The 27,097-nt window shown below is 36.4% G+C and overlaps 1 protein-coding gene across 3 annotated transcripts in view; it reads right to left on the reverse strand.

Moving 5' to 3' along the window:
• pals2b (protein associated with LIN7 2, MAGUK p55 family member b) overlaps positions 1-27,097 on the reverse strand; it is a 209,882-nt gene that overhangs the window by 115,756 nt on the left and 67,029 nt on the right. Inside the window, exon 1 of one of the 3 annotated variants that reach the window (XM_051935763.1) lies at positions 11,475-11,584. The exons of the other annotated variants lie outside the window; for them this stretch is intronic. The gene's annotated coding sequence lies outside the window, so the exon portion shown is untranslated. Of the gene's footprint in view, positions 1-11,474; positions 11,585-27,097 lie in introns of those variants that run through there. 3 annotated transcript variants of the gene reach the window in all.

A 27,097-nucleotide genomic window follows, 5' to 3' on the forward strand; every position in this document is an offset into this window, starting at 1 on the left:
TTCGTTTATAAAACAGTGGAGAGGCTGTGTGAAGTCAGCTTCACAAAAAAACAGATCCTTAACAAATTGTTATTGGTATATTTTCCCTCAATTTAAAAAGGTTTTCTTCTTAATAAAAATGTAAAAGCAGTACTTCGCGGGGATTTATATTATATATATATATATATATATATATATATATATATATATATATATATATATATCCATCCATCCATCCATTTTCCAACCCGCTGAATCCGAACACAGGGTCACGGGGGTCTGCTGGAGCCAATCCCAGCCAACACAGGGCACAAGGCAGGAACCAATCCCGGGCAGGGTGCCAACCCACCGCAGGACACACACAAACACACCCACACACCAAGCACACACTAGGGCCAATCGCCAAACCACCTAACCTGCATGTCTTTGGACTGTGGGAGGAAACCGGAGTGCCCAGAGGAAACCCACGCAGACACGGGGAGAACATGCAAACTCCACGCAGGGAGGGCCCGGGAAGCGAACCCGGGTCCCCAGGTCTCCCAACTGCGAGGCAGCAGCGCTACCCACTGCGCCACCGTATATATAGATCTATATATATATCTATATATAGATCTATATATATAGATCTATATATATATATATATATATATATATATATATATATATATATATATATATATATATAGATATATATATATATATATATAGATCTATCTATATATATATATATATATATATATATATATATATATATATATATATATATATATATATATAGAGAGAGAGAGAGAGAGAGAGAGAGAGAGAGAGAGAGAGAGAGAGAGAGAGAGAGAGAGAGAGAGAGAGAGACAGAGAGAGAGAGAGAGAGAGAGAGAGAGATATGTATGTATGTCTATATATATATATGTAAGCTTATAAGTACTGCCTTACTTCTCTTTAAGAAAGGAAGATGTAATGATACTTGATTTAAACAATTCCATGTCTTGGTGGGTTTGCGTAGCTTATTGTCAATATCTTTACACCTGTTTTTAAGACTTATTGACTGAAACGGGCTTTCATGAAAAATGTTAGAGCTTTGCTACAGGATACACCCTCCACAAGTTAAGGAAGTAAAAGTAAAAGTATATATTTCTGTTTTATTTAAACCTTTTAAGTTCGTATGCATAGCCCCATTTGGCTGTTTTAGTTTTTTTTTTCTTTCTTCAGTAATATTTAATCTCCTTAAAGAAAAAGAACATATGCATTTTACTTTTTTTGTATCTCTTTAGTAATATTTTAGTGTAAAAGGATAACCAGTATTTAAACCTTTTATGTTACTTTATAAAGTTATTTTACACAATGTTGAAAAATTAATAAGAAAGCTACATATTTTGGCAGCTGCTGCTTTAATTTTCAATGAAATGAAAAAAGCTCTCCAAGAGAAAACCTCAATGAAGAAGAAACAGTTTGCACTATCTAAAAAGGAGAAACCCTCATTTATAAAGGTTTGCTGCAGATGACTTAACTGAAAATAAATGAATAGTTCCTATGTGTATAATACATATTTATCTATTTTACTTATGCCTTTATTCCAGCAACTTGCAACATCTGAGGTACAATTTGTTACATTACTTTTGTTTTTTGCAGCACAGGCAGGTGAAGTGACTTCCTCAGGGTCACACAGTGGTGTCAGTACCAGGATTTGAACTGACAAGCTCCGGGTTTGCTGAAATATTACTGAAGAAAGAAAAAAAACGAAAACGGGCAAATGGGGCTATGCATACAAATGTCCATCCATCCATTATCCAACCCGCTATATCCTAAATACAGGAGCCAATCCCTGCAAACCCCGGGCAAGGTGCCAGCCCACCGCAGGGCGCACACACCCACACACACCAGGGACAATTTAGAATCGCCAATGCACCTAACCTGCATGTCTTTGGACTGTGGGAGGAAACCGGAGTACCCGGAGGAAACCCAGACAGACACGGGGAGAACATTCAAACTCCACGCAGGGAAGCGAACCCGGGTCTCCTAACTGGCACCTTTCACTGCGCCACCATGCCGCCCGCATACAAACTTAAAAGGTTTAAATAATACAGAAATATATACCTTTATTTTTACTTTCTTAACTTGTGGAGGGTGTATCCTGTAGCAAAGCCCTAAGTTTTTTCATGAAAGCCCCTTTCAGTCAATAAGCCTTAAAAACAGGTGTAAAGCTAAACTTGCAGCACCGCTATTCAATTACACTTGCCTAACGCCTCTCCTAAGGGGACATACTGTGGGATCTAGGCATCAGTCAAAGCACCAATCACAGGCCCGATTAGAAAGTGGGAAGCTGTGATTTGTCGTCTCCCTCCCATGTAACAATCACAGCCCGTGTTACAACGCACTATGTATGTATGTGTATATGTGTGTTTATGTATGTGTGTATATGTATGTGTATATATATGTTGATATGTGTATATATATATATATATATATATATATATATGTATATATATGTGGATGTGTATATGAATATATATGTATATATATGTATATGTAGATATGTATATATATGTATATATGTATATGTATATATATGTTTACATAACCTCTTTAACACACTACTTCTCCGCTGCGAAGCGCGGGTATTTTGCTAGTATATATATATATATATATATATATATATATATATATATATAAATTTCATCTTCCATTTTCATTATTTTCTTTGACAATATTACAACTTGTTTTATTTTTTGTTTTTTAGCCACTAATCTCACATATATAAAACTATAACATAATGCTAAATTAATAAAATATAAAAAGAAAAAGCAATTTCAAAAGGGGAATAAAAATATATAATTAGATCAAATTTGATGCAGAAATTCTGAATAGTGTAAATTTAATAATGGTTTAGAATGATTAGCTATTTAGAATATAATGACTATACTCAAAATAACTGTCAAGACCAGTAGGCAAACATACCACATGTTCTAGCAGATATAGCAGAATTTCATTAGAAATATTTACCAAAGATGTGAAGGATTCTTGAAAGTCAGCCTATGTCATTTTTCTGGTGCAGACTTAAATTTGTTTCTAAGCATGGATTTTTCTTACAGAATTTAACAAGATGCTCATACGTTATTCAATTTCCTGCTTCTTAGATTTCTGTACTGCGGTGGGCTGGCACCCTGCCCAGGATTGGTTCCTGCCTTGTGCCCTGTGTTGGCTGGGATTGGCTCCAGCAGACCACCATGACCCTGTGTTTGGATTCAGCGGGTTGGAAAATGGATGGATGGATGGATAGATTTCTGTATGTAACTTCCGCTGTGTTGTTTCAAATAATAAAAGCATTTGTGATTGTCTGAATGAGGGAAAAACGAGAATGCTGCACAGCATTTATTTAAAAATTGTGTGGGAGCAACTAGCTAGTTTAAGTTTTCCTGGAACAGGGGAGCCATCAGGTGGGTACAGGGTAGTCAAAAGTTCTGCAAGAAACCTCCAGAGGTTTCCAGAGAGGGGAGTTTATGAAATTGTTAGTAGGAGAGGTCTTGCATACAGCAGTGTCAAAACAAAAGGGCCAAAATGGTGCTCTGTAAAGGCAACAGGAAGTGAGCAATATGCAGTCTGCTTGAAATTTTTCAATGTCTATTCAGGAAGCTAGATCATGGGCAATCCTGTAGTTACCAGGGATACCTGGTCATCTAGAGGTGAGAAACAAGAGAACAACAGAGAGAACAAGAGACCAAAAATTGAAGGCATGAATCGATAAGACATCCTAGTTGACAAGAGCCAGTAAAGAACCAGCTAGGGAACCTGGAGTCTTCTTTTTATTCAAAGTATTACATTGAACAATCCGTACAAGCACAATAAATGTAAATGTGTTAGTAGGAAATGTTAAAAATCAGATTTGTTTATAATTCATCCACTGCACTCTTTCATTGTCTGAACAAAAAACATATTTAATCACAGTTCTATATAGTTTATTTCTTTTCGTTTTGTGTGAGGATCTTCAACACGCATACTGCATGTTTTCATCAGCTGTTGGAGCCATTGGAGCCAGAAGAAGCCAATGTAGCCTGAGATCAATGGCTAGAACTGGTAAGCATAGGGAGCTTTTTTTTTTTTTTTTTTTTTTTTTGTTCTTGGCAGGTCATCAAGCCACATTTAATTCCAAAGCTACAGTGACAATCTGAGGAAAACAAATGCAAAAAAACAAATCTGGAAGAAGCTGGTGGAGTGAAATGCAAGCCACTTTTATTTTTTTTATTTATTTGAACTTCAATGCAAGCTCCTACAATTTTTTCCTTTTTAAGAATATATTTCCTATTTCTCTTTTTTATACAAAGAGTTATAGTTCAGTTGTTGCATCTACATCTGGGATCTGTGAGCTTTAGCTGTTCATCCCATCCTGCCCTGCTCCTGCAGAATTATTTAATTCACTCAGATCAGCAATTAATCTTTTTCTAATCTATTGCTGTTCATACATCACAAAATAAAAATGACCTTTATTCCACAGAATAAACTTAACTTAACTAAACTTAACTAAATAACTCATATATTTAACCAGGTTAAACATAAATGACCAAACAAATTCTAGTACAGAACATTTTTTCACCACAGACACAAAGAGGCCATCAACCTACTGTTTAGTTTGCATACAGTGAGCCAAAAAATATTTGCACACTGTGAAAAAATTGTCAAAACTGAAAATGAAATTAAGGAAATTGAAGAACAAACTTTTAAAACTGTCTAAAATGTTACAATTACTTGTGTGTTATGTAAAGAAAAACGAAAAACTTTTATTCAAAACATATTCTGGAAGGGTTTTCAAATTATGTGATTTATTGCCTTCAAAAAATTACTTATACATCTGGCCATTCATAGAGTCATATGTCACAATGGGAGATCCATCCATCCATCCATTATCCAACCCGCTATATCCTAACTACAGGGTCACGGGGGTCTGCTGGAGCCAAACCCAGCCAACACAGGGCGCAAGGCAGGAAACAAACCCTGGGCAGGGCGCCAACCCACTGCAGGGCGCGCGCACAGACACACACACAAAGCACACACTAGGGACAATTTAGAATTGCCAGTGCACCTAACCTGCATGTCTTTGGACTGTGGGAGGAAACCGGAGCTCCCGGAGGAAACCCATGTAGACATGGGGAGAACATGCAAACTCCACACAGGTAGGATCCGTGAAGTGAACCCGGGTCTCCAAACTGCGAGGCAGCAGCGCTACCACTGCACCACCGTGATAGGAGGAGATCCCAATGACAACTGAGATTATTTAACACAACACATAACAGTAGGTCTTCCAAATAGGCAGGTAATTGGGTGCCCTTAGAATCTACAAGTAGCCTTGGTGGTCATTTTCCACACAAGCATTTGTAGGGCTAGTTGAGCTACTCAAAATGTCTAGAACTACTGAAATTCCCAATGCACTGAGGGAAAGAGTCATTCAATTACACAAACAGTCTTTCTGTTCGGAAAATTGCCACAAGACTTGATATGAGGCATACTACCGTGCACTACACTATTCAGAAATTCAAGAAGTCTGGTGAAATCGTTAATGTGGATGGAAGAGGGGTAAAAAGAAAGACCAGTTCAAGGACAGACAGGTAAATCAAAGAGCTTGTAATGAAAAACTAAAACTGTCTTCTCCACAAATTGCAAAGCAAGTCAAGGAGATACTGGAATTCAGGTTTGCACACAAACAATAAAAAACAGGCTGAACGAACATGGGCTGCACAGAAGGGTTCCTCGTAAGAAGCCATTTATAAGTAAAAATAATAAACTGAAATGTCTTAAATTTGCCAAACAAAATTGTGACAAGCCTGTTTGCTTCTGGAAATAAATTTTATGGTCTTATGAATCCAAATTCAACATGTTTGGATCAGATGGTCATCAGAGAGTGTGGCACAACGCAAAGGAGGAGTATAGCCCCTAGTGCCTAAATCCAACCATCAATCATGGGGGAAGAGCATGTTGGTTTGGGGTTGCAAGGCAGCTTCCAGTTTCAGCAATTTGCATTCTATTGAAGGCATCATGAATTCCCATCTGCTTGGCTGTCACTACATTTTCCAGCAACACAACAACCTCAAGCACACTGCAAAGTGCATGAAAGCCTTCCTCTGCAAAAAAAAAAAAAGGTTAAAGTGCTCGAGTGGCCCCCACAAAGTCCGGACCTCAATTCTATTCAGCACCACTGGGATGAGATGAAGAGTAAATGCCCAGCAGACGCACCAAGCAACAAACAAAATTTGAAAGATATGCTCCACCGCACATGGGAGAGCTCTGACACAGCCATTTCCAACACTCTTATTGAAATCATGCCCAGGAGGTTGCAAGCTCTTATTTCTGACAAAGGAGGACCTACCAAATACTGAGCAGGACTTTGAGGAAACTCCAAAGGCCAGATGTACAAATAATTGCAATAAATTACATAATTTGAATAAAAGTTTTCTTGTTTTTTACATAACACACAAATAACTAACATTTTAGACAGTTTTTAAAGTTTGTTCTTCAATATCCTCAATTTCATTTCCATTTTTGAACATTTTTTCAGTGTACAAATAAATGTTTGGCTGCACTCTACAAATCTCTTGATGCTAAATGTGCCACTTTGTCTCATCTGTATGATTGAGTAGAGACAGTGCCCTTGAGTTTTATATAGCTAAATGGATATGGCTTTGATGTTTATGAGGTTCTTTTATGGGAAGTATCAGGTGCTTGGAGTTTCACATCTCTAATGCCGTGCACTCTTAAAGAATTGTTGATAACTGTATAATATTTATTACAAGATAAAATTTTTTAAATAAAGTTTAAGTTTTCTTCTTCACAAAGGGGTATTCAATGACTCAATGACCTACTGTAATTCCATCGTTACCCAAATACTTTTCCCATGTTTAGATATTTTTGAATACTTTATCAAGGAAGTAACAACAACGTGCTTACAAGTAGTTCTCCTTGCCAAGCAGGATTGGTTTCAGAACATTCCTAACATAATATACCAATGTTAGGTACCAATTTGTATGAGTTTGCTCTCTATACCAGACCACACTCATTCAAGCTCTCTTTCTGCATTTGACACTGACCAACTACCACAGATTCACTGCAAAAATTCTTTGCACATGCATTCTGATGAGCTTATTCTGTCAACATAGATCAATATGTCTTATGATAAAAGTATTTTTATTTTAACAGGTATAACTTCTTAATCATCTAACCTGGAACGACATGATTATACAGCTCAGCACTCTCATTTCAGCATCATTCTGTGTGACTGAGACTGTGATGTGTCTACAGTTGTGGTTTTCAAACTCAGTCCAAGGAATCATATTGCTCTGCTTTTCTGAATGCTGAATAACTGAAGAGAAAAAAGAACACCTAATTAAATTAGATCAATTAGTGGTAAAATGACTCACAGACTGTGAAACGGATTAGAACAAAAACCTGCAGCCACATGGGATTCACAGGACTGAGTTTGAGAACCACTGAGCTTTTGTATTTCAACCACTGGTTTTGTTGTTACAGTACATGGTTAACAGAAGACACACTGTAAGCAAATGCATTATATATGTTTATAAGCAGTAGCCCTTTGGCAAAAGCAAAATTATGACCCAGATGATTACTCACTCTTCTTCTGCACATGACAAACACACTGAATCTGAACTTGTCTCCCCTTATATCATGCTGTGGCTGTTTACTGCACACACTGTTTGCGATTCTACTAGGATTTTCTCATTTACAAAAAATTACCTTAGTCACTGGAGCACAGATTAATTTTATACTGCACTAGTAACTATTTTGGTGATCTGTTTTAGTTATGATTTTTGCAGCAGGAAAATAAATTTTGCAGCAATTACTGTATAAGGGTGGTTGAATAGTTGAATTTAACATATGCAATAGTCATAACATTTTTTATTATTATTATTAATTTGGATGGCTTCATAATAAAACAAATCTTACACTTTAGGAAAAGGCATAATTGCCATTTTTTTTAAAAAGGTATTATAAACATACAACCACCATAGTAACAGATTTTAAGTTTTAACTTAAAAATTACAAGGCGACACCAAAAATAGTATTGACAGTATGATGTCATTCTTTCTGTTTAAATAATAGAAAAAAAAGCATCCTTCCAGAGCTTCATATTTTACACCATTAATGCATTCCACCGATTTGTTTTATCAACTGCATCTTTCATCAAAGATATCATTATCAGCACTGCCATAAAAATGTATTCAATGGTTTCTTGAGCATTAGTTATTTTCATTACTTCTTATTTGCTTAGTGTGTCACTTGGCTTCTGTCTTATGATGTGAGTGATATGCTTGGATAATCAGTGTTGTAGGTTAAACTGTACCCTGACAAAAAATATCAAAACATCTTCACAGTTTAATCTCTTGCACATTCCAGGTACTTTTCTGTCCTATTGTGAAATGTCTGTATTATATACCCTGTTTAACTTATCAACGGGGGGCAAATTAAAAACCTGGCAATGAAATATATAGTTAACATGAGTCTACAATTTCACCTGTATGACTGTTATCTGCAAAATGTTCAATTTAGGTTCCTAACCTGAGGAAATTAAACAGCATCTGATTTATTTACTGTGTTTATTCTGTGCAGACATGTTTAAAATATTGTTGAATGTGGACCAGGAAGTCAAACATTAAAGCAGTTGTGTTTACAATACAACCTGAAATGTATTTATTAAAACCAAGCCTGTGGCTGTCACTGTGTTAACATTAGAATTACCCAGAGCCTACAAAAAAACTCGTACATCCGTCCCACCTTAAATCGCTTCGCACCTCTCCATCAGCGTCTTGTGTCCTGTAAATGTGTCGATAAGCAGCAAGCAGCCTGCTATCACATCCCCCACCGCCGCACAGTTTTCTCAGCTTAAATCTGTTTACCTGCGTGTCAGTTGCTTGGAGTTGTGTAGAGTGAGAAGTCAAGCAAAATGACACCTTTTATAAATACTATATCGTTATTTGGAACACATGCATTTCATGTGTGTTCCGTGTCTACAACAATCTATGTACAGTAAACACATCGTTAAAACAGAAACGTTTTTCATGTTTTAGTAATAATTGACAAAATGTAGACATGAAGTGTATAATGTGTTAAGCCTGAATTCCAAATATCAAATAAATATTTTCACAAAAGGTACAAATATAACAGAACAAGTGCGCTTCTATTCAAGAATATAACTGCAGAAAAAGAACCCGCGTTAGGGTGCGACATTGACACACATTTGCTACGACCGCTTCGGTGGTGCAATGGTATCAACTGTTGACTGGTAATCAAAACTTCACGGGTTCGATCTTGGACGAGTCCGTTTTGAGAAGTAAGCTGCTCTTATTCTTACTATTTTAGAATAAAAACATACATTTGATTTCAGTCTGTAACAGCCGGTGTAAATGTATGATACTTGTAAAGGTTAGCTTTCTTTTTGTTTTTATTCAGTTTTATTCTCTCAGTCGCATTCGTCGTTTTCTTTAAAAGTTCTGATCAACCAGTTCTTGACAGCTACTAGTGGGGTGATTTGCCAGTTGGGTCAAAAGGTCCAATCTAAAGCAAGCCTTTTGGTACCTTGCTGTGATTGCCAGGTCACATGTATAATAGTGATTCTTTAAATCATACTTCTACATGTAATAGGAATAGTATATAAACAGTTAAAGACTATATACCAGTATATTTTTTATAAGAGGACTGTTATGCATGCTTGATGTCTTCTGATAAATGATGCATGGATATGCTATTTTTTGACTTGAACATACCAGATTCAATTCATTTTTAAGCACAGCAGAGTTAAAGATGCTAAGATTTGCACTGGGTGTGACAAGGATGGATAGGATTAGAGGCACAGAATTATTCAACTCAAAATTATATATCGAGCTCATCTGTCTCGCTTAAAACTGTCCAAAATATTTCCAGGGCAAGATCCAACCTGCAAACGCTGCAACCAAGCTCCTGCCTTACTGGGTCACATGTTTTGGCCCTGCACCAAATTAACATCATTTTGGACCAAAATTTTTAAGTGCCTTTCAGGCAGCCTTGGTGTCACAATCCCTCCTAACCCATTAATAGCTGTGTTTGGTGTTCTTCCAGATGGATTTGAAGAGGAGAAGGACAAAAAAAACTGTGATTGCATTCACTACAATTTTGGCACGCAGACTTATTTTGTTAAATTGGAAGAATTTTAGTTATAAGTAAATGTCTAGCAAAATTAAGATAATGTTAAGTTTGAAGGTAAGAGGAAGCTTGCCCCACATCATTTGTTAAAGAAAATAAATACCAACCTCTGCTTGGAATAAACTACTAATTAAGTGTACAGTGGTATTTTATTTCTAAATGATAGTAAATAAATATACAGCAAAATGATATTCACCCAAGAAGAATAAAATACATGGGCAGAGCACATCAATTTCTGAAATGCATTTCATATGTTCTGAACATTTTGCCCTCTTTCTGGACAATGTGGAACCTCTGAAACACTAAATAAATACATTTTATTTTAGAATAATGTGCAGCCGGATGTGTTTAAGGTTGGTACCTTGTCCAAGGTCAGATCCTGCCTTGCCCTCAGTGCAGCATGGATAGGCACCATCTAACAACAACCTTGAAATTAAAACACTGATCAGAAAAAAGATAGTTAGACAAACAACTGTAGCCATGCTGATAACAATCCTAAGATAAAGGTGAAGATTCCACTCCTTTATTACTGCTGTGTGTGTGCTGTATTAAAAAGTGAATAATCTTGCCACTTTTTCAAATTACTCCACTAACAGTTGATTGGTCATTGCATTGTGCACTTGAAGCATACACAAATGAAGAATTTTTATTTCACAACTAATTCTATAATTGTTTAAAGTGGTAACAATAAAAGAATGCATTTGCCTCAAAAAGCACATTGGAATTTTTCCACTTTATTAAATTAAACCTTGCAGGATTTTTAAGTAATAGTTGAGATATTTGCCATTCACACCAAAATTACAGACCTGCTCTTGTGTGGATTTGCTTGCATTCCCCATATCAACTTTATAGAATGAATTTAAAATTTTGCCACTTTTAGCATTTTTAGAACGTTTTTATATTTTACTGTACCTGTGTTAAGTGAAAGGTAAGCATGATATATTCTATGCAGGATGGACAAAATAAATATGATATAAATGTATCTCAATCAGTAGTTTTACAATCTGTAACATTATTAACACTGCACAAAAACCTGCCAACAACAGGAAAAATCTACACCTCATTCTCAAACAAAGTAGCATCAGTAAGTGTTCTTTGCATTAGATTATTTGCATTGAATGCAAACACACTAAAGAATATCACTAATAATATAAGTAATTTACTAAACAATGTTTAAGATTCCATTTCTATATATATATATATATATATATATATATATATATATATATGTTTCTATAGTTTTTGATGACAAGAGTCTGCAATGAAAATAAAACAAATATTCTAACACATTGCAAAAGAAAACTTTTCTAAAAACTTACCCTTTGGGAGAAAAGAGACTTTAATTCAGTAACAAATCAATGTTTCAAATAAAAAAATTCTGTCTGTAAGGACTCGGTCTTAAACAGAAAGCTTAAAAAGCAGGAATCAACACCTAGAATATCACTTCTTTACAAGTCAAACCCTAACTGAAACACAGCTCTTATACTACTAAATATGAATTCTGAAAATAACTTTCCTTGCAGGATGATGGTAGATATATCTGAGTGCTTCACACAGACACAGTAATTACCATAAAAACAGTTAACGCAAACGTGACTCATCCTAATCAAGGGCAGAATCTGTTAACATCATCAGTACGCTGCCCAAAAATGGACAGGGACTTGCACGTGAATTGCATACCTTGACAGCAAACACATTTTAAAAAGCCAATGAGAAGTGCCACAAAACCAAAAATTACAAGCAAGAGAAAAAAAAAAATGCAAATCACATACCATATGTTAAGCATAAATAATATTTTCGTAAAACTGTCATTGGGAAAAAAATGTAATGAATACTGCAGTATTCTTTGAGAGAGCTTCACATTACTTATGTCTAATAAGAACAGAAATTCCTCAGTCTATCAAGCACAGGTTGTGACTAGCTAGCAGCAGACTTTAGACAAGCACAAAGAAATATTTTCAATAAAACAAACCATCAACAAAATGTCACCATTCATTAATTAATCAAAAATCCTTAATAACAATGCAATTTCAATAGTTAGCCTCTCGATTGTATTACCTCATTTCCATTTATACTGTCTCAGCAAGAATTTAACTGAGACAGTGCTGTTAGGTGTAAAAGTACCATTTACAGCAACTTCGGCAATTACTGATACTTAAAATGAATCATTGCTTCCAAATTGCTGTGCAAATTATAGCTGTTCAGTGTAACATATTGTGTCATTTATTATCCACATAGAAACCCTAAATTGAAGGGAAGAGTGTCAGTATATTTAGAAATGAAGTGACAGATGCACCTAAACAAGCACCCTTTGTTACCTTCAACTGCAAATAAGATGACTAAGTTGTTGATACATGAGAAACCCTGACTGTTGTTTTGATTTTTCTTTATCATATTTAATTACTTAAAGATTGGTACTCATTAGTACAATCTGATTGTTAACTGGTGAGCTTTTTTAAACAGCTTTGACAACATTTCAAACAAGCATGTAGTTAAAAAAGGGTTGTAAAAATGATCATTAAAAATAAGCCTGTAAATTTCTATTGCATGTTTCTCAAACTAAGTGTCACATGAAGGTCATTAACGCAATATAAACACTGACTCTTGACTCAGAGTTTTAGAGAAGAGAGAATTACAACAAAGAATATCAAAGTATTCCAGCACTTTTTTTAATTGTAGGCAAGTAAATATCACAGTAGCATTCTGTACACTGGAAACTATTTCAAGATGATAACAGTTCTTACAGTGAGAATTATTCTCAGCTTTAGTTCTATTTACAGGTAGGAAGTTTTAGTTCTTACTAGCCATGGGAGCTGCCAGGGACACAGGAATATGATATTATCAAAACACTTGAGACAATGTAATAATAGTGTAATTTAAAATATTTTGCAATTAATTGAAGATGAGCTACTGTAGCACAAATTGCTGAAAAACGTAATGTTGGGCATGAGAAAAAGGTGTATGAACACACAGTGCCTCACAGTTTGATGTGTATGGGGCAGTGTACCCGCACGCCGGTTTCGAGTGCCCTTGCTGACCCCTGTCTACTGCTGAAACCCCCTATAGCATGCATATGAGTGTCAGAACTCAAGCATGGAGCAATGGAAAAAGGTGGTCTGGCCTGATAAATCATGTTTTCTTTTATATTATGAGGACAGCCAGGTGCATGTGTATCATTTACCTAGGGAAGAGATGGCAGCGGAATGCATTATAGGAAGAAAGCAAGCTGTATGAGGCAATGTGATGCTCAGGGAACGTTCTGCTAGGAAACCTTGGGTCCTGGCATTCATGTGGATGTTATTTTGACACACCACTACCTACCTAAAGATCGTTGCAGATCACATACATCCCTTCATGGCAACAGTATTTCCCGATGGCAGTGATGTGTTTTAGCAGGATAATGCAAAAATTGTTCAGGAATGGTTTGAGGAACATGACAAAGAGTTCAAAGTTTTGACTTAGCCTCCAAAATCTGTGGAATGTGCCAGAAAAACAAGTCCAATTCATGGAGGCCCCCATCTCACAACATACAGGACTTAAAGGATCTGCTGCTAACATCTATGGTGCTGGAAACCTTGAAGGTCACCTTCAGAGGTCTTGTGGCATTCATGCTTCAGTTGGTCAGAGCTGTTTTGGTGGTAACAGGGGGGCATACACAATATTATACAGGAGGTTTTAATGTTTTGGTTGTTTGGTATATGTAAATTAGTGCCTGGTTGATATTAATTGGCCAAGCGCTCCTAAAATTATTATGCACAAAAGCTGTATTTTTGCATGGAGACAGATTATGTTTTTGGTTAATTCATTAAAAGAAGTGTACAGCTTGCAAAACTTCAGCACTTATAACCGTTTACAGATTAGAAGGCAGCCTAAAGGTGCCAGGAGAAGACTCTGGAGTAATTTTGGGAAAGAGAAACCAACTCATTTTAGCAAACAAACTGTTTCTTAGTTGTTAACTTAATTATTTAATGAAATCTGATCAACACATAAATAAAAATAAAACTATAGTAATAAAAATAGTATGTTTTTTGACACTGTTAAAAGTGGTTGATTAAAATGGAGCACATTCTATGTAAATGGAAGTCTTCTGCAACACCTTCTTCTTTTTTGTGCCCCTTCTTCATTTCATGCTAGAAGAAAACTTATTTCCATGGAGTTGGGATTTTGTCACAAAAGTTGGGTGTTACACCCTGCTATGTTTCTTATTCAATGGGATGCAGACTGTCTTGTGTGGGGGTGAGGATAATTATTCAGTACAGAGTGCACCTTTCTAATTGTGTGCCTTGGTTTTTTAGCATAAGGCAAAACTGGATTTTGAGTTTGCAGTTGAATACCATGTTATTTTCATTTTATCATTTTATTTAAACGTTGAGATTTCTGCAAGAAAATGATACACACAGTACTATGTACTGACTGTTTATATACAGTACTTGCAAAAATGCTCCAGTTACCACCGGACACTGAATATATTGCTCTGTATCAAAACATCTATCTCGTTTACAGAACTATAGGGTACAGTTTGCAGCTTCAATGCTCCAGTCTCCAATGGTTAAAAAAAATTTCACTTCTTTGCATCCTTAAAATTATGGGAACTACAGTTTTAAAATTGATAAAAATTTGTTCTTGATAACAAACTGTCCCATGTTGGGGTTTATGTGAGTGGAGTTCATCACGTACCATCAACTATCTGGATTCAATTCCTGATTTCCACCCAGTGCAGCTGTGATAGATTCTACTCTCCCTCCTTCCTGTTGTCATTAGAATCATGATTTGATTAGGTGTTTTGAGATTGTAACACTACAAAACATGTGTGTTTGTATATCTGTGTGTTACAGAACTCAAGCAGAGGAGAGTCAGAATGTGTGCTTTCACAAGCTGTATGTGAAGAGGGAGAGGGAGTTCTTATTTAGTAATAACACTTTGCATATGTCAAGTATCATAGCACATTTAGTAATTCAAATAGATCTTCAAACAGCATAGAGCCGAGAAATGACATAAACATATGACTGATCAATTACTATTAGCAACTATACAATAAGGCATTGCTAACTTCTATTTCACTGTGTCCGTGTTTACTTTGCCCTGTAAACCATCATTTGCAAACTTCCAAGTAGCAGTTAGATTCCATCTATCTTTGATCACATCCCACAATGGACACTATTTGTGTAGCTAAAGAAAAACTGCCTTCACAAAAATCATATGTAAAAATTAGCAAAAGCAGCAATGTTGACTGACAATGGCCCTGTGAGTGTAAACGCTTCAATGAGTGTTCAGTATGATGAACTAGCGTACAGGTTGCAGAATTTCTTGCAATGAATTGCCACAGGTACTTCAGGTAAATGGTATTGCTTTTGTTTTGGCGATTCTCCCCTCTGGATGATGGTCTGTGGCATTCTACAAGGGGAACCAAACAACAGGGATGACAGATCTTGAAGATTTTGGAGCTCAAACTTATTTCAAAATTGCGTCACTAGAAAAATAAAGTTTAAGAACAACTGCTCTAAGGCTACAGTAGTAAACCAGCTACAACAGATATAATCTCTTATTTTTGAAAACTTTTAATCTGATGCTGTAAACATATAAGGAAACATTGTGGTTGTCTTGTTGGGGAGGGGGTCAAATAAAGAATTAATGAATTAAAAAAGAAACAGTACACTTGACTAAAACATTCACATCGCAGTATATGATGCACAGATTCACTTAATTTCTTCACCAGTGTACACATCACTGTGTGTAGCACTCAAACTATACCAATAAAATTTTTTTCAATTACTTTAACACACTTGTAGATTAAATGCATTCTATGGCTGTAATTACTAGTACTCTTTATTAGAAAGAAAATCTCTGTGGTAGGAAACGCTTCTGTAGTTTGTAAGTCTTGCATGTTAATAGCACTGTTTACTTTTTATGGTGCAAAATATCCAAAGTATGGACATTTCTAGTAGTACAAAAAAGTGGAAGCACTTCTATGATGCCTTTTTTAAGTTTCATTTGATTTTAGTGTACTCCACACCCACGAGTATCACATGAAGCATGCATTTGTAATCTTTTAAATACAATTTGGAATAGTAAAATGAAATACTCCCGTCAGTGATACGGTGCAATGTAAAGAAATGTCTGCTAAGAAGAATAAATCGCATATCTATGTCTTCAGCAAATTTAATTTGCTGCAGTTTAAAATTAGAGGCAATTTAGCATTATCAATGGCTTTACAGTGAAAATCCATAATTACGACAGGCCTAAGTAATGTCCAAATGTCAGAACGTTAAACATTGACCAAGACATGCTCTGACATACGCCTTAGATATAAAATCAAACACTTAACCCAGCCACAGGGGATGCACAAACCAGTGTGTTTCTTCGTGCCAGTCCCAAGCCCGGATAAATGGGGAGGGTTATGTCAGGAAGGGCATCCGGTGTAAAATTTTGCTAGATAAACATGCGGACAACAATATAATAAAATCACATGCTTAAGTACTTCAGTTATAGAAACAGCAGTTTAAAGTTAACAGTTCATGGAGAGCTAAAATGCATTTTAGAAAGGAAAAAAAACAGTTCTTAAACTAAATAAAATAATGAATGAATATAGACATCATTGGCCTTATTAGCATCAATTTACTTCAATTGTTTGATGATGGCATGTTTGCAGGTATACTGTAAATGAGGATAATCTCAAAGGGATAAATGTAAAATATAACTGTGTATATCACATACTAGACGTGTTACTGGTTTCGCCCGGAAAAGTTTCTAAGTCAATGGGCTTCAGTTATAGTGCAGTTTTTTTTAAAAGTGGATGTATCAGAAGTACTATATAACTAACGATTGTTTTTTTCAAAATTGTATTAATTTTATTGTAATCATTCCATACAAATAGATCAATTTTTACAAAAGATAGGATTGAAAACAAGTCGCCCCCCACCCCTGAGAGAGAGAGCATGGCCAACAGAGTAAAACTTAAGGCTTGTAGACATACCTAAATTGATGAGTTTAATAGGGCAATAGAGATAAATGGAGAAGAAAAAGAAATGTGGAGATAATTGCTTCCTCGGTGCATTTACAGCTTATTCCAAGGTATTATTGATTAGATCCTGCCAGGTTTTGAAAAAATTCTGTACAGATCCTCTAAATGAATATTTGATTTTTTCCAACTTCAAATAATATAAAACATCGGTTTCCTACTGACTTAAAAGAGGAGAGTTAGGATTCTTCCAGTTTAGCAAAATAAGTCTGTGTGCCAAAAATGTAGTGAATGCAATCAGTTTGTCCTTCTCCACTTTAAACCCATCTGGAAGAGCACCAAAAACAGCTGTTAATGGGTTAGGATTCCAAGGTATTATTGATTAGATCCTGCCAGGTTTTGAAAAAATTCTGTACAGATCCTCTAAATGAATATTTGATTTTTTCCAACTTCAAATAATATAAAACATCGGTTTCCTACTGACTTAAAAGAGGAGAGTTAGGATTCTTCCAGTTTAGCAAAATAAGTCTGTGTGCCAAAAATGTAGTGAATGCAATCAGTTTGTCCTTCTCCACTTTAAACCCATCTGGAAGAGCACCAAAAACAGCTGTTAATGGGTTAGGAGGGATTGTGACACCAAGGCTGTCTGAAGGGCACATAAAAATTTTGGTCCAAGATGATGTTAATTTGGTGCAGGCCCAGAACATATGACCCAGTAAAGCTGGCACTTGATTGCAGCGTTCGCAGGTTGGATCTTGCCCTTGAAACATTTTGGACAGTTTTCAGTGAGACAGATGTGCTCAATATACAATTTTGAGTTGAATAATTGTATGCTTTGTACATATAGAGCTCGAGTGAAGTCTCTGCATTGCTATTTTCCCCTCCTTTTCTGACATATTGATTAAGAGATCTTTTTCCCATTGTCCTCTTGGATCTTTAAAAGGGAGGGACTGCAAGATAATTTTATATATTGCAGAGATGGTGTTTTAAGTCCTTGAAATTGAGCAATATTTTTTCCGGCATGGAGGAGGGTGCAAGATGAGGAAAATCGGGCAGGTTCTGTTTAACAAAGTTCCTAATTTGAAGATAGTGAAAGAAATGTGTGGCTAGAAAGTTAAATTTGGTGTGTAATTGTTCATAGGATTCAAAGATGTTGTCTATATAAAGATCTCTAAGCAATTTAATCCCAAACCTTTTCCAGATATTAAAAACTGCATACGTTTGTGAGGGTTGAAAGAGGAGGTTCTCTTGCAGAAGTGCCACAGATAAAAGATTCTCCATCTTAAAATGCTTTCTACATTGGTTCCATATTCTGAGTGAGTGAAGCACAATTGGGTTATTAGTATATTGCCGATAACTTGCATTTATTGGGGCACAAAGCAGGGGATATAAATTAGTCCTGCAGGATTTTACTTCCATTGCGGACCAAGCCTGTGTATGTTCATCTATTTGTATCCAGGTTTTTATAGCTTATATGTTTGCTGGCCAGTAATAAAACTCAAAGTTGCCACCTTCTGCCTTAGGTCTTTGTAGGGTCGCTCTTTGGATACGTGGGTATTTTGAGTTCCAAATAAATTAGGTCATTGTTGAATCTAATTGCTTAAAAAATGATTTATTAATGTATATTGGAATGTTTTGAAATAAAAAAGTAGCTTAGGAAGAATATTTAATCTTAACAACGTTAATTCTTCCAGCTAGAGTGAGATGAAGGGTTGACCAACTATGCAAGTCTTGCTTAATATTTTCCATACAGACGACAAAATTTTGTTGATGAAGAGCTTTATGTTTACTTGTGATGTTTACCCCTAGGTATTTAAACTGATCTGCGATGATAAAAGGGAAGGTGTCCAATCTAACATTGTGCGCTTGAGAATTCACTGGAAAGAGCACACTTTTATTCAAATTAATTCAGAGACCAAAGATCTCTTGAAATTCTGTAGGTGCTGTTAAGACTGCAGGCACAGAATTTTGTGGATCTGATGTATACAGTACCATATCATCTGCATACAGAGAAATTTTCTGTTCCAGTCCTTCTCTGAAAATCCCCTTTATCTGATAAGAATTTCGACAAGGGGCAACCTTGTCGGGTACCACGTTCTAGTTTGAAGTAGTCTGAACAAATGTTGTTAATACAAACTGAAGCTTCTGGATTGGTATATAGTAGTTTGATCCATGTAGTGAAAAGGTATTTCCATTCAATCATGTCAAATGCTTTTTCTGCATCCAATGATAACAATATTTCTGGGGTGTTTGACTTTGTTGGTGAGTATATTACATTAAACAGGCGTTGAAGATTGGAAGATAAGTGTCGACCCTTGATAAATCCAGTTTTATCTTGTGATATTACCGAAGGCAGCACTTTCTCCATCCTTCTAGCTATGATTTTTGAGAGTATCTTAACATCATTATTCAGAAGTGAAATTGGTCTGTATGATTCACATTGTGATTAGTCCTTATTTTGTTTAGGAAAGACGGTGATTAATGCTTGGCAAAAAGTTTGAGGTAGAATTTGATTGTCTCTAGCTTCTATAAATGTTGCTAATAGGACGGGAGCTAGCTGAGTGGAGAATTTCTTATAAAATTCTGCAGGGTAGCCATCAGGGCCTGCTGCTATCTCGCCTTGAAGTGACTTTATAGCATCTAGTAATTCTGATAGCGCCAGTGGTTTATCCAGTTCCTCCGCACTACAAGTACCTATTTGTGGCATCTGTAATGTATCCAGAAATGCATTAGATTGTGTATTGTCTTCTTTAAATTCAGTAGAATATAAGGATTTATAGTAGTCCATTTTTTAACCAGGGGCTAATATTATTCCTACAGTCCTTAGTGGTGCAGGTAGGCGTGTGCGATACTACCAAAAAATTGTATCTCTATATATTCTAGGACTTCCGGTTTGAGTGAACGCTGGCAGGACTGGTCGTCGCTGCTCGCCGGTAACTAGACTATTGATTTTGCTATCACTAGTGATTTTGATGGTATTTTTTTGCCATTTTTGCTGACATCTCTGCGTGGCTGTGTATGCTGTGTATGCATTTAGCTTCAGCCTAACCCCCATTTCGTTTGAAGCCTACCGGTTTGTTCTCTGGACGCCTGAGCTGCCTGTGGCCTTGCCTACAATGTGGACTGGGTAGGATATTCGCTTGGTTAATGTTTGTTTGGAGTCTTCTGTCGCTCGTTATCCAACCTGCGACTGACCTCCTCCAGTACCCAGCTGCTGAGCTTCTTTGACTGCGTCTGCTCCAGTCTGTGCCTCTGCTGTCGGTGCTGTATTTCGACCCGGACATCATACTTCTCCCTCGTCGGAGATACATTCATCGTGGGTCCCGCCAGAGATTCTGAAAGGAATTAACTCTTTTTGGTCTGATTTTCGGCACCCTCCACATAACACAGATAGGAACGCTGACCATAGCGTGTTGGCCAGCTTAGCTCGGTCGACTAAGACCACTGTCAAATGCGACAGCAACATTGTCCGCTTTGGTCTACTGAACATCTTCACACTCACAAGCAAGGGACATCTCATTCAGGATCTCCTCATTGACCGTAAGTTTGACTTTCTCTGTTTAACCAAGACTTGGCAGCAACCTCAAGACTTTTCACAACTTAATGAATGTAACAAACGGGGTTTGTTTACACTTGTCAACCCCGTGCCTCTGGCCATGGCGGAGGTGTCGCGATAATTTATCGCGAGAAGTGGAAAGTTCTGCCGTTGCCTGCTCCTGCTGTTAGCTCTTTTGAATCAACTGTGTGTCAACTGTCTGGGCCAGTTCCTACCATCATTGCAACTGTCTACCGTCCTACTAAATCAAACAACAATTTTTTGAACGATCTTGCTACCTTCCTTACCCATTTATCTACAATTACTCCAAATATAATTCTGCTGGGGATTTTAATACACATCTGGACAATATCAATATCCCTCTCACTAGAGACTTTTTATCTTGCCTGGAGAGTTTTGGATACCAGCAGCACACTGATGTTCCTACCCATTGTAAAGGACATATCTTGGACCTGATCTGCTGCTCTGGTGTTGTTCCTCTCGATCTTACAGCAGATGAACTCACTATAACCGATCATTTTCTCCTTTCATTCAATGCCAAACTTACCTTTTCTGTTTCTAAGCTTCCATGTCTCATGGCCTTTCGTAACATTAAGAATATTAACTTGAATTTGCTGTCTTCTAGAATTGATTCCCAAATGGACTTTTATCATTTATCCACTCCCATAGAACTGGTCTCATATTATAACACTTGTCTTAATGGTTTTCTTAATTCTCTTGCTCCACTAAAAACCAGATCTGTTTCTTTTTCTGCCCGCTGGTTTACACCTGAACTTTGGCTTCTGAAAGCTAAGGGTAGGCAACTTGAAAGGTTATATAAAAAATCTGGACTCTTTGTCCACAAAGAGATGTATAAAAATCATGTACTCTATTAAAAGGATTGTATAGCCCAAACCAAATCTAATTATTACACTCAGTTAATTACTTGTAATACAGGTAACACCAAGTCTTTGTTTTCTTTACTTAATAATATTACACAACCTTCAGACTCTTTACCATCTCACCTTTACTCAACTGCTTTCTGTAATTCTCTTATGTCCTTTTTCAATGAGAAAATCCAAAGGATACATCAGCACCTTGGTCCAGATCCTCTCTGTATTCCTTCTGAACTACACTCGCCTATTCACTCTTTCTCTTCTTTCCAGCTTCCCACTTCCTCTGAAATCTCAGATCTCATCTGCAAATCTAAGTTATCTACTTGTCAGCTGGACCCCCTGCCTACAGTTCTGGTTAAAGCCTGCCTCCCCTCTTTAATCCCTCTCAATTCTGCCATCATTCACTCTTCTCTTACTACTGGTATTATTCCCTCATCTTTTAAAACTGCTGCTATAACCCCCCCCCCCCAATACTGAAAAAACCTGGTGCTGATCCTACTAATTTCAATAATTTTCGTGCTATTTCTAATTTGCCCTTTATCTCCAAAATTCTTTAAAAAATAGTAGCTATCCAACTTCACACCCACTTGTCTCATAATAATCTATATGAAAAATTCTAGTCTGGTTTTCGCCCTCTTCATAGTACAGAAACGGCACTTGTTAAAATTACCAATGACCTCCTTATGGCTGCGGACTCCGGTCTAATTACTATTCTCATCCTCCTTGATCTGAGTGCAGCCTTTGATACTACAGTAATCCCTTGCTGTATCGCGCTTTGACTTTTGTGGCTTCACTCTATCGCGGATTTTATATGTAAGCATATCTAAATATATAATGCAGATTTTTCACTGCTTCGCAAGTTTCTGCGGACAATGGGTCTTTTAACTTCTGGTACATGCTTCCTCAGTTGGTTTGCCCAGTTGATTTCATACAAGGGACGCTATTGGGGGATGGCTGAGAAGCTACCCAATCAGAGCACGCAGTTAAGTTCCTGTGTGCTGATTGGCTCAGCGACGGAGCGCCAAATTCAATTCCTCTGCGTTAACCAGGAAGTCTCAACTCGCTCATTCAGCCTCAACGTGTTTCACTGTGTAAAGAGTTAACTTTTGTGCTCTTTTTTTGTTTATCTTTGTGCATAGTCAAGCCCTTCATTATAGCTCCAAAACGATCTGCTCCTACTACTGCTTCAGGGGCCGTGCCCAAGCGTAAATGGAAGATGCTAACGATTGCCGAAAAGGTAAAAGTTTTGGATATGTTGAAGGCAGGGAACAGCTACACCGCTGTAGGAAGCCATTACGGCATCAATGAGTCCATGATTCTTTTTATTTAAAAAGGAGGAAAAGCATACAAGATCTACGGCCGCAGCGTCCTTTAACCAGGGCGCAAAACAAGTTGTAAGTGGATGTAATAAGGCAGTAGTCCAGATGGAATCTGCTTTAGGGATTTGGATTGAAGACTGCTGGAAGAAGAACAACGGCGGTGCTACACAATCGCCTGAAGAGGCTCCTTTAGAAGAGCTGTAACACTCCCCTTTGTTGTGCAGTAAAATTAAACTCATCGTTATCGGACAAGTCGTCTTGTTATTGTTGGTGAGTAACCATAATTAATTTTCTACGTACAGTACTTATTACATGTACATAGTTTAGTGTCACTGTACACACATATTACTGTATACAATTTTTCTTGCATTGTACGTATTTGTTGCTGGTGGCCTGTCTGTCGTAATGGCTGTAACATATGTGATATCTGAGACGCTCGATATCTTTAAAATAATATTTAGGTTTTATTGTACATAAACAGTGTGTTTACATACGTACATAATTTCAACGAATCTTACCTAATATCTAAGAGAATACATAGGGTTTATGCTGTATAATCGTGCGAGAAATGTTTATAATAGTGTGGGAGAGTTTATAAGGGCTTAAAATATATAAAAATAACCATATGATCATATGGTTTTTACTTCATAGATTTTCACCTTTCGCGGGGGGTTCTGGAACGAAACCCCTGCGGTCGAGGACGGATTACTGTATTTGTCATACCACTCTCCTAAATAGATTATTCGTTGATTGGTTTAGATCCTACCTCTCAGGCCACACTCAGTTCATATAGCTTAAAACCACATCCCAACCCACCACTGTTACTTCTTCTTTTTATTATTTACCTTCTTCCCTTTGGCAATATTTTTCGTAAATATAACATTAATTTTCACTGTTATGCTGATGACACCCAGCTCTACCTTGCTAGTAAACCCACCTCCTCTTTTCCACCACCTTCGCTTATTGACTGCATTACTGAAATTAAATCCTGGTTTTCTTCGAATTTTCTTAAATTAAACAATGACAAAACTGAGGTTCTCCTAATTGGTTCAAAATCATCATCATCCAAAAGCAATAATCTTTCTCTTATTATTGATAACTCTGTTGTTTCCCCATTATCTCAGGTCAAGAGTCTGGGTGTCATCCTCAACAGTACTCTATCTTTCCAATCTCACATTAATAACATCACCCGGTCTGCTTACTTCCACCTACGTAATATTAATCGCATTCGCCCCTCCCTCACTCCTCATACCACTGCCATTCTTGTTCATAGTCTTGTCACTTCTCGGCTGGACTACTGCAATTCACTCCTCTTTGGTCTCCCTAATAAATGTCTTCATAAGCTTCAGTTAGTCCAGAATTCTGCAGCATGCATCATTACTCGAACCCCATCTATTCACCATATTACTCCGGTCTTGCAGCAGCTTCATTGGCTCCAGATTAAGTTTCAAACTGATTTTAAGATTCTGCAATTAACATTTAAGGGCATTCATAACCTCGCCCCTCCATGTCTGTCTGACCTTCTTCATGTTGCCATTCCCTCCCGTAACCTTGGATCCTCTTCTTCCACCCATCTGACCGTCCCTCTTGCCCGTCTAACCACCATGGGGAGCAGAGCATTCAGCCGTTCTGCTCCCGAGCTCTGGAATTCATTACCTACCGAGCTCAGAAACATCAAATCATATTCATTCTTCAAATGTAAACTTAAAATGCATCTGTTTGAAATGGCTTTTTCTTTATGATTACAGTGGTTTTATTTGGTTTTAATTTTTAGATTTTCTGATGTTTTAAGTTGTTTATAATTGCGTCTTTTATTTATTTATTTATTTATTTATTGTTTGTTCGGTGTCCTTGAGTTCTCTGAAAGGTGCCTTGTAAAAATAAAATATATTATTATTATTATTATTATTCTGGGACTTTGATGATAATGATAATTAGATATTATTGTGGATCCTTTAAAAAATGTTTGTAAAAGTCTTGTTGATCTAGCTCTTGTTAACAGAATATTAATTGTAGCTTACTGATGAGATTAATGGAAAAAACAGTTAAGGAAAACAGGTCTTACTTATTTACTTAAAACTGAAGTAAGATAATACAAAAACATTAAAATCACCAGTCAAAGTATTACTGAGATCAAAAAATGCAATTATAAGAAAAACATTTCAAAGTGGTCTATAGGATTTACTCAAAAAACTGCACTAAGACCAACAAAACTATTATAATGAGTGCGTTTTAAACAGACACTTACCCTAAATGTAAATAAGATATGGATCCAAAGGGAATAAAATGCTAATCATAACTGAACTACAGGACATGAACATTACAGTCTGGATAAACAAAGTACTCTGCTGTAAAGTTAATTGTGCAGCATTCAAGCAAGAACAAAAATCTAGCATACTGTACTATAGAGTAAAAATGTACAGTTCTGTCAAATACTGCACACAAAAAAAACTATAGAATTTGTAAAGAAGTTCTGCCATATATTGCACAAAGACATAAAAAAACCCAAGCACACAACATTTTAAACAAAATTATGAACTTCAAGTTCTGTCCAATATTTTACAAAGATATCATAAAAAATTAATACAATTGTAAAATTCTACTGAAGAAACTTCAAGTTGTGTGACAAAAACACCAGTCTGTCCACAGCATCTTCACAGCAGCACAGTTACAATTTATAACATTTCTTCTGGTGCTGAAAGCCTTCTCAAAAGGGATGCCCTATTGGCATACGCTTCTTATGGTAATAAAAATGAACTGTTTGAACGAATTACGTTATTTAATCAAACAGATTCATAATTTGTCCAAATGGACTAATAATTCATTTGAATAGATTTTTTTCCTGACACCTATGGGGCTCTGTACTAGATCAATTTCACTTAAATTGTATTTTATAGAGGAACGACAATTTTCGCCAAGCCAGCTCCATATGCCATGACTCATTCACCTCAATCTCAGTTTATTACTTGCAGTGGTTTCAACATTACACTTGCTTCACAATTACATAAAAAAAAACATAATTGATCACAGCACTAAAATGAAGGTGATCAAGCAATATAAGGGCGGAATGAAAGCGAATGCGATTTGTATGTAACTTTAAGTTATCCCATTGTAACTGGTGTTTACTGCACATGCTGTACTGCTTCACTCCGGCTTTGAATCTGGTTAACCTCGAATGTTCTGCATTGTGATTCATGATGTGAAACTTCATGAAAACTGCCATGAAGGGATAATGAAACCACACTGAACTCCTTTATCTGTTAATGTTTATTATTAACAGGCTGAAATGTTAAAACAGAAAACATTTGTGTGCTTAAACTCTGCTGGCACAATTTCTCCTCTCATTGTTACCACAATGAATACTGGGAGAGGCTCACACTGACGACGTAACATAACATAGACAAAGAAGTGTGTCTTTGATTGTTTTATGCGAAGTGCATGACATAATCAATAATTTCAGCTCACATATCATTAAAAGAACAACTGAGATATTATTGTAGATGATACATAAGGCATGCTTTCAGGGGCTGATGTGAAAAAGATTGCACCAGACATCACTAATAGCAGTATTCAGTAGTGTTACAATTGTGATTTAAAATTGATTCATTCAAAGCTAAGAAAAGCTAAAAATCTCAACTTTCCATTAGCATCAAAGCCGAAAATTTGTACTTCCTTAGTATACAATGGGTTTGAAAATGTCTACAAAAAAAAAAAGTTAATAATTACTTGTACTCATTAAAAAGCACCATACTGTTCTCTTCTTATTACATTCTGAAAAACATCATCTCCATCAGCTATAGAAAAAAAAGTTATGATTCACTATGTTCAATATTTGGCTTGGCTCCACCACTTATTTTTATGGGTGCTTTTTTTAAAAAATTTTTTAAACTTCAAAAAGTTCTTAATGCTAATTGTTGATTAGTATTGCAAACGTAATGACGATATGCTGGCAGACAATAAAAAATGTAGTGTAATCAGTTTGTGTCTAGTTTATTGTCACTTATCGTGTACATAGTACAATTAAGTGCATGCTTGGTCAAGTGCATCATGCTGTCACTGTCCTTCTACCCAGATAATAAGCAAAGCAGCTGCATTACATTTTGAATACGTTATATTTCATGCAAAATTGCAACAGCAAAACTTACTAAAAACAGGTATTTGAATTTGGAAGTTTTTAAGTGTTGTTTTGGCGGAATGGGTCCTAGAAAGAAAGAATGGAACACTGCTCTTAAGA

Source organism: Erpetoichthys calabaricus, chromosome 13, assembly GCF_900747795.2.
Source record: "Erpetoichthys calabaricus chromosome 13, fErpCal1.3, whole genome shotgun sequence".
In the NCBI taxonomy this organism is placed as follows: Eukaryota; Metazoa; Chordata; class Cladistia; order Polypteriformes; family Polypteridae; genus Erpetoichthys; species Erpetoichthys calabaricus.